Source organism: Marmota marmota, unplaced genomic scaffold (assembly GCF_001458135.2).
Source record: "Marmota marmota marmota unplaced genomic scaffold, marMar, whole genome shotgun sequence".
Lineage (NCBI taxonomy): Eukaryota > Metazoa > Chordata > Mammalia > Rodentia > Sciuridae > Marmota > Marmota marmota.
Window position 1 is genome coordinate 8,714,222 of NW_025999977.1, and position 16,147 is coordinate 8,730,368.

The following is a 16,147-nucleotide window of genomic DNA, read 5'->3' on the forward strand; positions in this document are numbered from 1 at the left end:
CTGCTCATTTTGAGCGGCACAGTTTTGTAGGTGGGAGCTAAAGTCTTCTCTATGCTCATGGGGAACTCATCCACCATATCCCAGTTCTCTACAGGAGTCTACACTAATAGGACCATGGCAACCTAGTGTTGTCAGCTGCTTGGTGACCACGGGTCCCTCCCCCTGTCCCCATCTATCAGGGTTGAGACACCTCTTGCTTGCAGAAGATCCTGTTGATTAGGCCTGTTGTCTTGTGACAGCTGTGGCTCAGGCCCAGGTAGCAAGGCAGTTGAAAGAAGATGCAAGGCATGGTTGGAGTAATAGACATTATTTAGAGGCAGCAGCAATAGCCCCTCACCAGCCCCGTTTTGCCCCCTGAGTCCTTCCATGGGCTTTGTTTTATGTGCAGGCCAAAGAAAGCATATTACCAACAGGTTACATAAGTGGCGTCATGCTCACAAGCAAATGTTTATGACCTTGAGTACATACACTGAATCGGGTAGTCATGACCTTGGATACATACTGAAAACATAGCCTGCTGGAAACCTCAGTGAGGAGCTTAACTATAGTCACTTTGAACCCACTCTACAGTCTATTTGCCAGAAACCCAGTTTGCAACAACTGATCCTGCCAAGTGTTGATGATGATGTGGTCTGATTGTCTCTCATACACTGCTTGTGGGGTTGTACCTGGTACAACCATTTTAAAGAACTAACGCAAACTTACTAAGACTGAACACAGCCATACCATGTGATCCAGCTGCAATTCCTAGGTATATATAGAACAGATATGCAGATATGTGCTGCAAAAGATTCATACAAGAATGATCATAGCAGTACCATTTGCAATAGGCAAGCATTGGAAATAATCCAACTATCAATGATATAACTGAAAAGTTTTGGAATATTCATACAATGAGAAATATTGTATTGATTCTCTCTATATAAATACCCCATATACCAGAGTAAATACCCTATAGGCTGTATGAACAAATTACTGCTACATATGACAATATGGATGACTAAATATGGGGGGAAAGTATCAAAAATATGGAGGAAAGTATCAAAAATTACTAGGGGCATTAATAGAAATAGAGAAGTCACAAGGCACTCATTTGAGCAAGCAGATAAATAATTCAATTTGGGATATGTTACGTTTTTTGTTACTTCATGCTGAAGACAATTAGAATCTAGATGTTAGTACATGTGTTTATAGAGAAGATTTGTAATTCCATCAAGCATTAATCAATAGGGAGGAAACAGAGAATGCCACTTATCCTCAGCTACAAGTAGGACCTACTTAAAGAAAATGCACGGGAAATAATAGTGAGAAACTTTTTCTTCTTGCCTAGCCAACTGATAAAGTGTTTAAAAAATAACCTATATTAGCAAAGAGGTAAAGAAATGGGTACTGTCACACTGATGGTGGGGTGGGACTATAAATGGTTACAACTTTGGGAAGATAATTTTATATTATTAAACAAAAACCTTAAAAATAGTTAGATCTTTATATCCAGTGATCCCATTTCTGAGAAGTATATGAAAACATTTTGAAATTTTTATTAAAACAATATATACACACGGTATTTTTTAACTTAATTATTCTAAAACCCATCTAGCCTCTGCTCCATCTCTTAACCACACATGTGTTTTCTACCTTGCCACTTCCACAAAATTTTTAGCTGTTTTACCTACTATTTTATCTCTTTGTGTTTAAGTAATTTGCTCATTCAATCTTTTCTTGATTTATCAATTTAAGATATTATCGCCAAGCACACAGTGGTGCATGCCTGTAATCCCAGCAGCTCAGGAGGCTGAGGCAGGAAGATTGGAAATTCAAAGTCAGCCTCAGCAATTTAGCAAAGTCCTAGGCAACTCAGTGAGACTGTGTCTCTAAATATAATACAAAAAAAAAAAAAAAGAGNTTATTATTTCCTACTTGTTTTGTGGTCCCCCTCCCCCTCCCCCTCCCTCTCCCTCTCCTTCTCCTTCCCAGGGATTGAACCAGAGGTGCTCAACCACTGAGCCACATCCCCAGCACATTTTATTTTTTTATTTTGAGAAGGGTCTCACTAAATCGCTGAGGCTGGCTTTGAATTTGGGATCCTCCTGTCTCAGCCTCCTGAGCCACTAGGAGGCTGTCCCATTTTTACTGCCCCATTTACAGGTGTGTGCCTTCACAGGGCTCCTGCCCCATTTTTACTGTGTTGAAGATCTAACCCAGGGCCTTGCACATGCTAGGCAAAGACTCTATTACTGAGCTATCCCTCCAAACCCTTTCTGTCTCCTTGATCTAATCAGGACTGGTGACTCCCTAGGCTTGGGCATGGTTGTCATTATAGAATTTCCTTCACCATCTTCCCTGTGACTCCCCATTTCTTGGACCCCTTCTTCTTTCTTTGTTTACTCTCATGTATTCTTGAAACATTAATTTCCTAAGAAGGGTATGTAAAGGGTTTTGAGTCCTTGAATCTCTGAAAATGTCTTTATTCTACCCTCATATTTTATTGGTGATTTGGCTGGATATAAAATTCTTAGCTAAACATAATTTCACTTCAGAATGTTGAAGATATACTCCATTGTCTTCTAGAACTCAGTGACACTGTTGAGAAACCTGAAGTTATTGTTTTCCCTTTCTTTCAATAGAATTATTTTCTTTTGTTTGAAAGCTTCTGGTCTTTATTCCTAATACTCTGCTTCATAATCATGTGCTTTATTTATTGGGCTGGATATTCTGACCTGGAGACCTGGAATGGCTTTCTAAAACAAAAATTATGCTAACAGGTGATGGTAAAGGAACAGAGCAGTTCTCATACATTATTGATGGGATGCAATGTACAGCCACATTGCAAAACAGTTGGCAGTTTTATGGAGTTAAACACACATTTATCATGTGACCAAATAATTGTATTCCTAGGAATTTACCTAAGAAAAGTGAAAATATATGTTCATACAAAAACCTGAATATGCACATGTTCATAATATCCTGAACCAGCCAGACCCTGTAGTGCATACCTGTAATCCTAGTGACTGGGGAGGCCAAGGCAGAGGGTCACAAGTTCAAAGCAAGTCTCAGCAACTTAGTGAGACCCTGTCTAAAAATTAAAAAAATAAAAGAACTGGGATGTGACTCAGTGGTTAAGTGCCTCTTAAATTTTTTTTTTAATAATATCCCAAACCAGGGAAAAATCTAAATCTCCCTGTACCTCCATGCCATGAACTCTACCCAGTAATAAAAAGGAATGAACTATTGATACACATAACAATATGGATGAGTCTCAAATTCATTATGCTAAGTGAAAGAAGCCATACTAGGGTTGTAGACTATCTAATTTTGTTTATATAACATTCTAGAAAGACAGGAAAAAGATTGATGTTTGCCACGGGGTTAGAAGTGAGGGGACAGGCTAATAAACAGATGGAATGAGGGAATTTCTTTCTGTCCTTTGTTTATTTGATTCTGTGCATTTGTAAAAACATACAGTGTATGTACTAAAAAAAGTAACTTGTATATAAATAAATAAATATTTTTAAAGCACAAACATATATTTTTTAAAAACCCTACAAACCCTCATGTTTGGAATGCAGAGATAAATCATGAATCTTTTGCACAAGATCTAGTGGAAACTAACCACAAAAGTATACACCACATATAAATAAATAAATAAATAAATAGTACTGTGTTCAACTACAAATAAAATAAAAATAAAAAGGCTGGGGATATGGCTCAGTGGTTAAGTGCCCCTGGGTTCAATCCCTAGTACATATATATATATAGAGAGAGAGAGAGACCCCATGGTGNATATATATATATATATATATATATATATATATATATATATATCTCTTATGTCAGCCTTTTTCTCCATGACCGCTTTGTCATTGTGAATAATGCCACAGGAAATCATATTTCTCTGTTATTCTCATTAATATTAAAATTTATTTTAAATTCTCTTATTCCTGTATTGTTCAACCAGATAAAATGGAAGAACAGATCAATTTTCATGAGCCTTCTGTAATTGTAATCTTCAATACCTCAATCATGCCCTTAATACTCTCTCTTTTTGCAAGCTAAATAATCACTTAGAGTCAGTTGCTGCAGTGAAACTTGAAACCTGATGGTTGAAGAAGCCTGCAATTTAGCAGAAAACAAGGCACACCAGGATCTTCTGTTCCAGCTGCATATTGAGGAATCCAGTCTCTTTTAAAAAATACTCCTTACACTTGTAGTTAGTTTAGTTCTATAATGTAATTCATTCCTTAAACAACATTGCAAGGTTATTTTTGTTTGTTGGTTTCTTTTGCTTTTGTTGTTGTTAAGAATATTATACATTCCTACCTACCCACAACTGCTAAATGGTTCACTATGGTCTTACAATATAACACCGCTTCACTATAATTTGTGGGAAATGACATATGTAGGTTAAATGAATTTTCTAGTGACAACTTTACCTTCTGATCTCATTGCATGATTCAGAATTCTGAGTTGTTTCATTTCTAGAAATCATGCTGTTACTGAGAACAGAACATGTGTGGCTAGTTGCTGTTTCGATGATATTTTGTTGCTGTTGTCATTTGTCTTTATGCTAAGGACACAACCTTCCTCTCTTCTTCTTCCCTCCCCACCTTAAATGTGTGTATAACTGGAGATGCTAATTAATGATCACTAATCAGGTTCTGGTTAATTTGGGGCTTTACTGTCAGATTGGATACTCTGCTCTAAAAACACCTGGAATAAATTCCCCCCCTTTTTTTTTTCTCCCAGTCACTAGTCCTTCTAAACTAAAAAGGAAAGAAGGAAGGAGGGAAGGAAGGAAGGAAGGAAGGAAGGAAGGAAGGAAGGAAGGAAGGAAGGAAGGAGAGAAATGCACAAAGCCATATCTCCCAACTATTTATGAAAACATTAACAGCTGTCACAAGTGTCTCTCTTAAAATGCCTACTGGATATTTAGTAGTTCTGAACAGACCAAATCCCTGTGGTTATCAAGAGAGAACACAGCCTATGGGATATGAAGGAGAAAGGCAGATCTAATAATGATTTTCATAGTCCTAGGCCCTAGTCAGTGGGGAAAATGGATGGTGTACCCAAAAGTCACTACTGCCACCATTAGTTCATTCAGCAATTTTTTAAAAAGTCAGCCCACATGCAAATCATCATATTTAGTCTATTAGTCCAATATGGAAAGTAAGAGGTCCACTAGTAGCTTGAACAGAACCATTATGTCATAAATGCCATGTTCATGGTTCAGGAATTAAATGATATGACACTTCAGTGGAGGAGGATGTCAATTCTGGTTACGTGATAAGAGAACATTTTCCTGAAAGAGATGACATCTGAGATTGAAGAAGGGATAAAATTCTAGCAGACAGAGTTGTTAGAGTGCAGCAGAAAAAAAGAGATAGGAAAGCGCACGTCTGCTCAGGGGCTGTAAAGAAAGATGCATGAAGGGGAACAACTACAGAAAGGCAGATAAGATATCCAATTAGGGTATCCAACCTAGAGTTTGAAGCATATTCCAAATAAATGAACACTTTTGACGAAGGTAGTGGTCAGGAGCCCAGATTTAGCATCAGATAGATTTGAGCCTGAATCCTGATCCCATTTACTAAGTGTGATCTAAGCCAATAGCTTTGCCTTGCCTTACCTCTCCAAACTTCAGGTTGATCATCTCTATCTTACTGGTCTGTTATCACAATTAAAAGTGACTGGAACATAAAGCACTCACTCATTCAGAAAACATTTATTGACCCTCCACGTGTATGTCCCAGACGCTGAGCTTTGTACTGGTGATACAGAGATAAAGACAGAAGCCCTGCCCTCAAAAAACCCATGGTTAAGTCAAGCAAGTACACAGAAAATCACAATATAGTATAAGTGAGCTAAGGGTCAGAGGAGCTCATTAACTTGGATCAGAGAAGGGGATGGATGGTAAAGAAATCCTACCAGAGGAGGTAGACCCACCGCATCTGAAAGGAGCCTTTACAGGTAGGTTAGAAATAGAATCTATTTTACAAGATCTGATTTTTAAAAAAAATTAATCCTTATGATACATTATTGTTTCTAGCAGAAACAAACATTTAAAACTCGATGGATTTTTGTTATTTTTGACTCATTGGTTGATTATTTGGGGGTTATTTCAATGTCAGAGAAATAGGGGTGAAGCAAGGGAGAGTATTGACCGAAAAAGAGAAGAGTCCATTTGCACTCACAATAGCAGTGGAGGAGGTGAGCAGCCAAATTCCTGACATGGTGTGTAAATAATTAAAAGGAAGCAGTAAATCTGGGTTTTCATTTTCAGGAGACCTGTTAGGGACATTTGTTGCGTGTTCAGCTCACATTTATTTCCTCTTCTGAAATGGGGCCACAGTTTTGTTTTGCTTCTGGAGAACCACATCTTTCTCTATTCTCACTTTTTGTGTTCTGATGAAATTGACCCCATTTGATTTTGACTTCAGGGCCTGGCTGTAATTCAGACCTGACCAATTAGGGCCTCACATTGGCCCGGGTGACTGAATCAGGGATGGAAGTATGACTCAATCAGAATCAGTGAGAAGCAATCTGGGACTTTGGTGAGCTTGTAAGACAAGTATGCCTTGGCTTCTACTGACTTGAATATGGGAAGTTGTAGACTAGGAGCTCACTTGAAACCTGAAACTGAAGCCACCCAACATGGAGGGTGTAAGGAGAAAATAGAGTTCATGAAGACAGGAAACTTGGCTCTATTTTTAAATCTTTTTTATTGACACATCACTCACATGGAGAAAAGATATGCACAATACAGATGTTTGGGTCAAAAGTCATCATTAAGTGATACCCCATTTATTATCACCCAAATGAAGTAATATTATCCATTCAACTCCCTCCCAATCATTATACTCTGTCCTCTGAACTGTTAACACCATAATTTTGACAGTTTTTGAATGTATGTAAAGGTGTATCTGGTTTCTGTCACTCCGCATTATTGTAAATGTCTTTGGTGTACATATGCTTACATTTTTATTGGTTATATTCCTAAGAGGAGAATTGATAGATAATAGAGTATCTGTAGGTTTAGCTTTGGATGATACTGTCAAGTTATTTTCCAAAATGATTGTACTAATTTGATCTTCTACCCTAATCTGTACCTGTTGCTCCTCATCCTAGGCAACATTTGGTATTTTCAGTTTTTTTCAATGTGAATGTGCAGTATATCATATTGTGTTTACCTAATTATGAATGAGGCTGAATACCTTTTCATGTTTACTGGTGATTTGTATCCTTTTTCATGAAGCGCCTATTTGAGGGTCTGAATAATTTTTCTATTGAATCACCCATTTTTTTCATTTCTGATTTGTAGGAAGTTTTAAAATTTTTATCATCTGAAGTATTTCATGTATAAACTTTTTTAGTTGCATATAATATAAATGCCTTCTCCCACCCTGTGGCTTGCCTTTCCAATCTCTTAATGCTGTCATTTGATAAACAAATGCTCCTAATTTTAATGCACTCAAATGTATCCAACTTTTCCCATAAGAGGTTCTTTTGTGTCTCAGAGTAAAATATTCTTCTATGTTATCATCTATAAGCTTCATTATTTTCCCTTGAACATTTAGATCTATAATTCGTATGAACTTAATTTTTTGTGCAGGGCATAAAGTAGGGATCAAGTTTCTTTCTTCCCCCCCCCCCACATTACTATCAGAGTCAGCACTATTTATTTGAAAAGACCAATTTTTTTTACTTCTATGCAGAGTGACATTTTTTTATAAATCCAGTGTTTATATATTCATGGGTATGCTTCAAGACTCTCTATTAGCAGGGCATGGAGGTGCACACCTGTCATCCCAGAGGCTCTGGAGTCTGAGGCAGGAGTATTGTGAGTTTAAAGCCAGCCTCAGCAAAACCGAGGTGCTAAGCAACTCAGTGAGACCCTGTCTCAAAATAAAATACAAAATAGGGCTTGGGTTGTGGCTCAGTGGTTGAGTGCCCCTGAAGTTCAATCCCCAGTACCAGGAAAAAAAAAAAGACTATTGTCTTTGATGATTCTATTTGTCTATTCTCATATTAACACTTAACTATATTATTATCATGCCATATTATATTGTGGTTTTAAGAAACCTTCATGACAAGTAAGTCTTCTCACCTTTTAAGAGTGTTGTGGCTATTCTTGACTGCATGGATTTTCATATTCATTTTAGAATTAGGTTGCTGCTATTCACACACACATACACATAAAACCAGTTGGGATTTTCAATGGGATTGCATTGAGCCTATTGATTTCATTTGGGGAGAGTAACCTATTTATAGCATTGACACTTTCAATCCATGAACACAGCATACATATCCATTTACTTAGATTGTCTTCAATTTCTTTTAATAAAGGTCTATGGTTTCTATGAAAGGGGTCTTGCACTCTTTCATTGGATTTATTTCATAAGTATTTGATATTTTTTCATAATTGTAACTGGCAACTTAAAATTTTTAAAAATTTTTGTTTGTTGCCAATAAATTAAAAAATTAAATTTTTGCATATTGACTTTATGTATTAGTTTCCTATTGCTGCATAGCAAATTATCACAAACTTAACATATTAAAGAACACAAATTTATTTTCTCAGTTTCCATGAGTCAGTCAGTGGTGTGGGAACAGACACCTCTGTCAGATATCTGCTCAGAGTCTCACTGGACTGACATAAAGGTGTCAGGGTTGACTGTGATCTAATCTCAGGATCCTCTTCCAAGCTCACTGGTTATTGGTGCAATTTGAGTCCTTACAATTGTATAACTGAGGTTCCTGTTTCATAATGGCTATTATTTGGCATCTATAAGCCAGGAAGAGAGCCTTTGCCAGAACCAGACCATGCTGGAACACTAATCTCCGACTTCCAGCCTTCAGAACAATGAGGAATAAATTTCTATCATTTAAGCCACTTGTATTGTGGTAGTTTGTTATGGCAGCTCAAGCTAACTGACACATTTGTCTACAGCTCTTAGTTTTTACTGCCATCTCTTTGGCTAACATCTAGACCACTTGGATGCTCTCAACTGCTAGTGCCACAATTTATCATGATCACCCTCACTAATTTTATTCTCCTCAGAGTGGTCAACTTGATCTTTTAAAAACATGCTTGTGACATTGTTCCCAAAGCCCCTATTATATCTTATAATAAATTTCAAATTTCAATATGACCTAACGTTCCCATATGGTCTGGTTTAGGCCTACTTGTACCCTTATATGCTGGTTACCCCTGTTCCCTCCGCTCACCCAGCTCTCTCGTGCCTCAGAAGCTCATTCTGGGAGCTATTTCCTCTGCCTGGGACTCTTTACCACTAATACTCTCTTCCCTGGCCAACTGTTCTTTCTTCAATTTAAATGCTGCTTCTTTGGGCAAATGTTCTTCTCCATTCACCTACATGAAAGTATACTCATCTTTAGAAGCTTGCATCACTTTTACCTTTCCATGACACATATCCTAACTGTTGTCAAACAATTTCTATAATTGTTTAATGTCTCTCTTCTCTCAATTTGTGAGTTCCATAAGAGCAGGCACTGAATCAGCCTTGCTTACAGCTAGTTTGTAGGACCCAGAAAGTCCTTGATAAATATTCATTGGATATTCTGGATGTCTATTTGAGAATGAGGATGTGTGCCAGAGGGGTAAGGAATACTGATGTAGGAAGATTTTTTCCCAACTCTTCGTTATGATAAGAGATTTAGAATTAGAATTAGAATGCTGGTTCCACCATTTAAAGGAATCATAATTTTTGACAAAAATTAGCCTTATGCTGGGGGCAAGTAGTGAGTAATTGAAGTAGTCTCTAACATACTGGGGCAAAAATCAGGTATTTTAGAAAGGCAGTAAATAATAAGTCAGTCAGAGTGGAGCTCAGATGCCATTAACCAAAGAGATGTGCTGACACCCAGAATGGAAGCAGCATTCATTGGCACACAGCAGTGAGCCAGTTTAATCATAAAGACAAAGCCATTTATACAAGCTTTCTGTTTGCTCACTGATTTGATATATGCTTGTTGTAGAGATCTGTGGGGGGGAAAAATCCTGTCAGTAATCTGACTTTCCATTTGTAATAGACACAGAAATACTTATACTTTGTAAATGTGTTGCTTAAACTCATTTTACCTTTTTAAAAAAATTTTTTTGCTATGCATACTGATCTTCAAAGTAAGTTGGGATAAACTTAGAAGAATAGAAATAGGCTTTTACATATTTATGAAGGAGGAATACATGAAAATAAGCTATACATTTTCTAAAACACTGGATTCTTTCAACCAAATATGGGAACTGTCACTTGGATTTGAGAACTAGTAAAGAGTGCTTAAAATAATAAATTAATCTGCATCATTATTTCCTGAGTTATTAAATCCTTATTACCAAGTAAAATCTTCCTTACAAAGTTTTTGTTTGTTTGTTTTTGTTTACAAGTGAGAGATGCTTCATATATCATATTTTAGTGAAAGCCCTAAATTTTCCTTGGGAGCTGGGAAAGGAATCTGATAATTTTTGGATTCAAATAATAGGAACATCCACTAAATATAATTCTCTACTTTCAGTAATTTGTTAATACAGCATTCTCTTAGTAGAGTGTGGGACAAAGGGCACTGGACCAAAAGTCCTTAAACTGGTTTCTGATTGGAAATTGACTTTTACCATTAAAATATTATCTCTCTCAGCCTTTTGGACCTCCTTTTCCTCACCAATTCCAAAAGTCTGACGTCAATGTTCTCTTTCTTTTATTATTTTTATTTTACATAGAGCCTTACAAGCTAAGTAAATGAAAGTATGGAAAAGAAATATGTGGTTCTAAATCTAAAGTTAGATTTTTGGAAGTAAGACTTCCACATTGAAATGAGATTCAGATTAAGAGCTTGTTATTGTTGTTGTAAATTTATTTATTATAGCACAGGAATTCACAGGAGTAAAAACATAAGGATAGAAAACATGGATATTTTATTGCTTGGTGAAGCAGGAACCAAAATGATCAGTAGCTTGAGAATTAAATGATTTTTATAATGCATTTAAATATCCAAGGAAAATCATTATGTAATTGCAATTCATTGTCATACTAATCTTTCACTTTGGAATATGTTGTGAAGTTTTCCTAGTTTCATGATGCTCAATACCGTTTTGTCTGTTTATTTTGCTTGTAAAATATTTCCACACATTTGATATTTTTTCTCTATTTAAAAATAGCACAGTGTTGTAAGAATTTGTATTCCAACTACTCAGGAAGTTCTTTATGAGCAATGATTGGTGTTAAGTCACGTACATGATAGCAATTGGGTATAAAGGGGTTCTTGTGGAAATCCCTTGAGAGGCTTTAACTTTCCTTGGCTACCTAAATGCATTATAATTCTCAGGCCACTGATCCGATTGATTCCCATTCCACTGTGTATTTTGTTTTTCTGGAAAGGTATGGCTTTTAAATTGTCCATAATTTTCCTCAAGAAATTTTAGATGAAAATTTTCCTTTTTCTAGAGAAGTTTTAAATAAGAGAAACTGTTTCTATAAATGTTTGACTCTCTGTCATTATAGTTCTACTTAATTATAGAATAGCATATTTTAAAAATAATTTCAAATGGTTATTACATAAAATATTCCAATTGTATATAGAGTGCTTGCCTAGCATGCATGAAGCCCTGGGTTCAGTTCCCAGTACTGAAAAAGACTATCATTTTTATCACAAATCTAATGAATGAATAATGGCTTGCCAAAATTTTGATCCCTATAATATCACTAGCAAGTTGTTTTCAAGACATTAGACTACTCTATTTCTTCTGCTTAGTGTATGGAAGAAAGTAGTTTATATTTAGAAGAGCCACTGTGTCTTCAATCATTCATTCATTATTTCTGCCAGTATTTATTGAATACTTATTTGCACCAGGCATGGTTCCAAGTGTTGGAGGTCAAGTGATAAACATAACAGATACAGCTACCTACTTCAGTGTGCATTCTGTGGGGGAAAGGCAGACAAAAAGTATGTAAAAATAGTGGGTGAGATAATAATAAAAAGCTAAGGCATAAAGCATACGGAGCATGGTGATGCAATGAGAAATATGGATGTGAAAAATTCCTCATCAAGAAGGTGAGGTGGTTTTTTGTTTGTTTTGTTTTGGTGTAGGGGATTGAACCCAGGGCCTTGGGCATGCCTGGCAAGTGCTCTGCTACACTGCCAGCACCCCCTTACCCCAACCTGTTGAGAGCCACAGCCTAGTCAGAATGGCCCCTGGCATTTTGCCAGAAGTAATGGTTGAGAGGCGAGCCATTAAGATGATGCTGGATTGAAACAGGTTGTGTATTCAATTGTATACAGATCGCTGCTGTCCACCTGGGGCGCCCGCTACTTTGGAGTTCTCGCGGGGATTCCTGGGGAGTTCGTGTTGGTTGGGGAAGTTCTGGTGGTGGGAGTCCCGGTTGGTGTGTGGTGTGCCTAGAAGGGCCGCGAGGGTGGCGTTTGCGGGAGTTCGGAAAATAAAGTTTGTTCCTGCTTGAGTGGCTCGTGATTTGTGCCCAGCCAGACTGTGGCACCTACCCCTGGTTTTTTTTTTGTTGTTGTTGTTTTGTTTTGTTTTTTTAAGACAGGCTTTCCCTAAACTACCCAGGCTGGCCTTGAACTTGCAGTCCTTCTGTCTCAGTCTCCCAAGTAGTAAGGATTGCAGATGTGCACCTCCACCACATCCAGCAGAAGGTGGAATTTGAATAAAGACCAAAAGGAATTAACCATGTGGATATTTGAGGATATGGGAGTGGGGGCATATTCCAAGCAGAAAGAACAGCACATGCACATACTCTTAGGCAGGAGCATGGCTGGCACGTCCCAGGAAAAGTGAGGAGCCCAATGCAACTAGTAGCAGAGTGAAAAATAGAGGAATAGAAGGAGATGCAGCCAGAGAGGTAAAAGTGAGTCAAGGGCTTTGCAAGGATTCTATCTTTAACTTTAAATGAGATGGAAGCTTCTGGAAGATTTTAAGCAGAGAAATAACATGATCTGACTTTAGTTTTAACAGGATCGAGCTATTGTGTTAAGAATAAACTGGTAAACTGAGTGTGGTGGTACAAGCCTGTAATCCCAGAGGCCCTGGAGGCTGAGGCAGGAGGATTGCAAGTTCAAAGCCAAAGCGAGACGCTAAGCAACTCAGTGAGACCTAAAATACAAAATAGGCAGGGGATATGGCTCAGTGGCTGAGTGCCGCTGAGTTCAATCCCTGGTAACTGCTCCCCCCCCACCTAAAAAAATAGTCTGGTAAAGAACAAAGGCAGAAACAGAAAGGGGATGTTAGGAGGCTTTTGCAGTAATACAGGCAAGTAGGATCATTGCACTGCAACTCCAGGAAGCAACATTCACCCTGAAGTTTCTGTGAATGGTGCTTCCTGTAATGAGCAGGGTATTAAAGCCCAACAGCTGCAGTCAGAGTCCCTGCAGGCAAGATGGCTTGGATCAGGGTAGTACTACATGAGACGTGAGAAGTATTTAGTCCAGATATATTTTGCAGTGGAACTAATAGGATTTGCTGACCCATTAGATGTGGTATATGAAAGAGTCAAGAAGAATTTCAATGTCATTTATTAATTTCATAAATTATTAATATTTGCTAAACCAAATACCATTTAATAAAGAGGAGTAACTAATATTTATTTTCTAATTCAATAAGCATTATTGAAAGTCTGCTATGTACTATACCAGATTTCATAAGGAATCTTAAAAATTACAATGGCAATAATAACAGAAAATCCTATCCTGGAAATATTTATAATTTAGTTTGTTAGAGGAAGTCTTCATGGAAAAATAACTAAATACTGTGAAAATCAACATAAAGCAAAAATAGATAACAGAATTAGGAAAAAAAAATATATATATATATATATAAAATTCTCTAGGGAAATGGTCTGATTTTATTTTGTTTTTAAATACTGTGGATTGAAGCCAGGGACACTTTACCTTTGAGCTACATCCCCAGTCTTTTTTTTTTTTTTAACTTTTGAGAGTTTCTCATTAAATTGCTGAAGGTCTCATTAAGTTACTGAGGTTGGCCTACCAACCTTGGATCCTCCTCCCTCAGTCTCCCTGGGATTGAACCCAGGTTTTTGAGATTGCTAGCCTAATATTCTACCACTAAGCCACATCCTCAATTATTATGAGAACTTAAGATCTTGTGGCTTCTTATGCCTCACTTCACCCACTTCATTCATAGCTGTGTCGCCCCACTTCCTATTTTGTAGAATTTCCTAATATAGTCTTCCTAAAAGTAATGAGATAGTAAAGATTATAATGGTTATTATAATAACCACTTCTTAAGTACCGATTATGAGTTAGGTGCAGTTTTTATGGCATTTAAGTAAATTTTAAACATGATCCTATGAAGGGGGTACTATTGTGTCCATAAAGAACTCAGCTTTATAGAGCTGAAGTAACATGCCCAAGGTTACTTAGCTAGAATGGATGCCCAGGAATAATATTATGCTGTAACATGTTCTTTTGTAGCTTATGCATATGGAATATGATTTAAGAGGGAGAAATTAAAGCCAATCTCAGCAATGTTTTCTAAATTCTCAAGGACTCTATGTCTGATAATTATCTTTCTGATGTTATAGATTTATCATTTTATTAATTTTGCCAAGCTTAAGTTGGACATAACATTTGCAACAATATCAGTCTTATTTTGTTGCTGCTGCTGTTGTATTTTGTTTTTTGTTTTAGTTTTGTGTGTGTGTGTGGTGCTGGGGATCTAACCCAGGGCCTTGTGTGTGCTAGGCAAAAGCTCTACCACTGAGCTACACCCCCACCCCTCATTCTTGTGTTTAAAGGTATTAAATCTAGAATTGGTTTTGAATGACCCTTGATACCAGTGTATACACACACACACACACACACACACACACACACATACACACGTACACCAACCCTGGACATAGACTAAATAAGTAGAAGTTAAGAAGCTTGAAATAATGGGGACTTCTAATGGATCCAGACCGAAATAGAAAACATGAAAAGTCTGAGGCCGGTAGGAGAAAGAAAACTAACAACGGCTTATTGAGCCTTTCATGTTATTAGTTATTGTATTAAAATGCTAAGTTAATCTTTATAGCAACTCTATTATGAGCCTTATTTTACATTTTTTGGAGAAAAATAGTGGAAAGGCTTATTGCCTCACTGGGCATGATAGGGCTCACCTGTAATCCCAGCAGCTCAGGAGGCTGAGGCAGGAGGATTGCAAGTTCTAGGCTAGCCTCAGCAATTTAGTAAGGCCCTAAGCAGCTTTTGAGACCCTGACTTAAAATAAAAAGTGAAAAGGGCTGGGGATGTGGTTCAGTGGTAAAGTACCTGTGGATTCAATCCCTAGTACCAAGAAAAAAAAAAGAGGTTATTGCCTTTATTCACAGATAAAGAAACTAAGAGTGAAAGAGAAAGACTGCTGGGTCGGGTGATGCATACCTGTAATCCTAGCACTGGGGAGGCTGAGGCAGGAGGATTTCGAATTCAAAGCCAGCCTCAGCAACTCAGCAACTCAGCAAGGCCCTAATCAACTCAGGGAGACCCTGTCTCTAATAAAATACAAAAATGCACTGGGGATGTGGCTCGGTGGTTAAGTGCCCCTGTTCAATCCCTGGTACCAAAAAAAAAAAAAGAAAAAAAAAAAACTAAGATGATCGAAGTCACATAGCTAGAGTGTTATAGCTGACCTGGAAATCCAAGCTTAGCCAAATTCTAAAAACTGTGACATTAATCATTGCAGGTAACAGACAAAGTTGAGCATAGCCCCCAACAATTCAAAAAGGTGTGGTGTTCACACCTTTTTATAAGCCCTTCTCCTCAAGTTTGAGTGCAACTCGTGGCCTGCTTTTAAAGCACAGACTATGGCAAAGAAGAAAGGATATCACTGTTTGGCTAGCAGGTTAATTTAGAGATGTTGAAGACACTCCTCATTGTTTGCTAAAATAAGCAGCTATGTTGGAAAGACCCACAGAGCAAACACCTGCAGGTGACCTCTAGGAGCGCAGCCAGGGCAACCTATGGCTCATAAGAAACCAAGACTCTCAGACCTACAACTGAAAGAAAATTAAAAATGCCAAAATCTGGATGAACTTGGAAGGAGATTGTTCCCCAGTCAAGCTTTCAGATGGGAATACAGTTTGACTGTTGCTTTTTTTTTTTTTTTTTTTTTTTTTTTTTT

General features: G+C 37.4%; 1 non-coding gene across 1 annotated transcript; it reads right to left on the reverse strand.

Annotated features, from left to right (window-relative positions):
• Nucleotides 1-14,684: 14,684 nt before the first annotated feature.
• Nucleotides 14,685-14,757, reverse strand: Trnaa-agc. Its single transcript has one exon. It is a non-coding gene; the product is annotated as a tRNA-Ala (tRNA).
• Nucleotides 14,758-16,147: the final 1,390 nt, after the last annotated feature.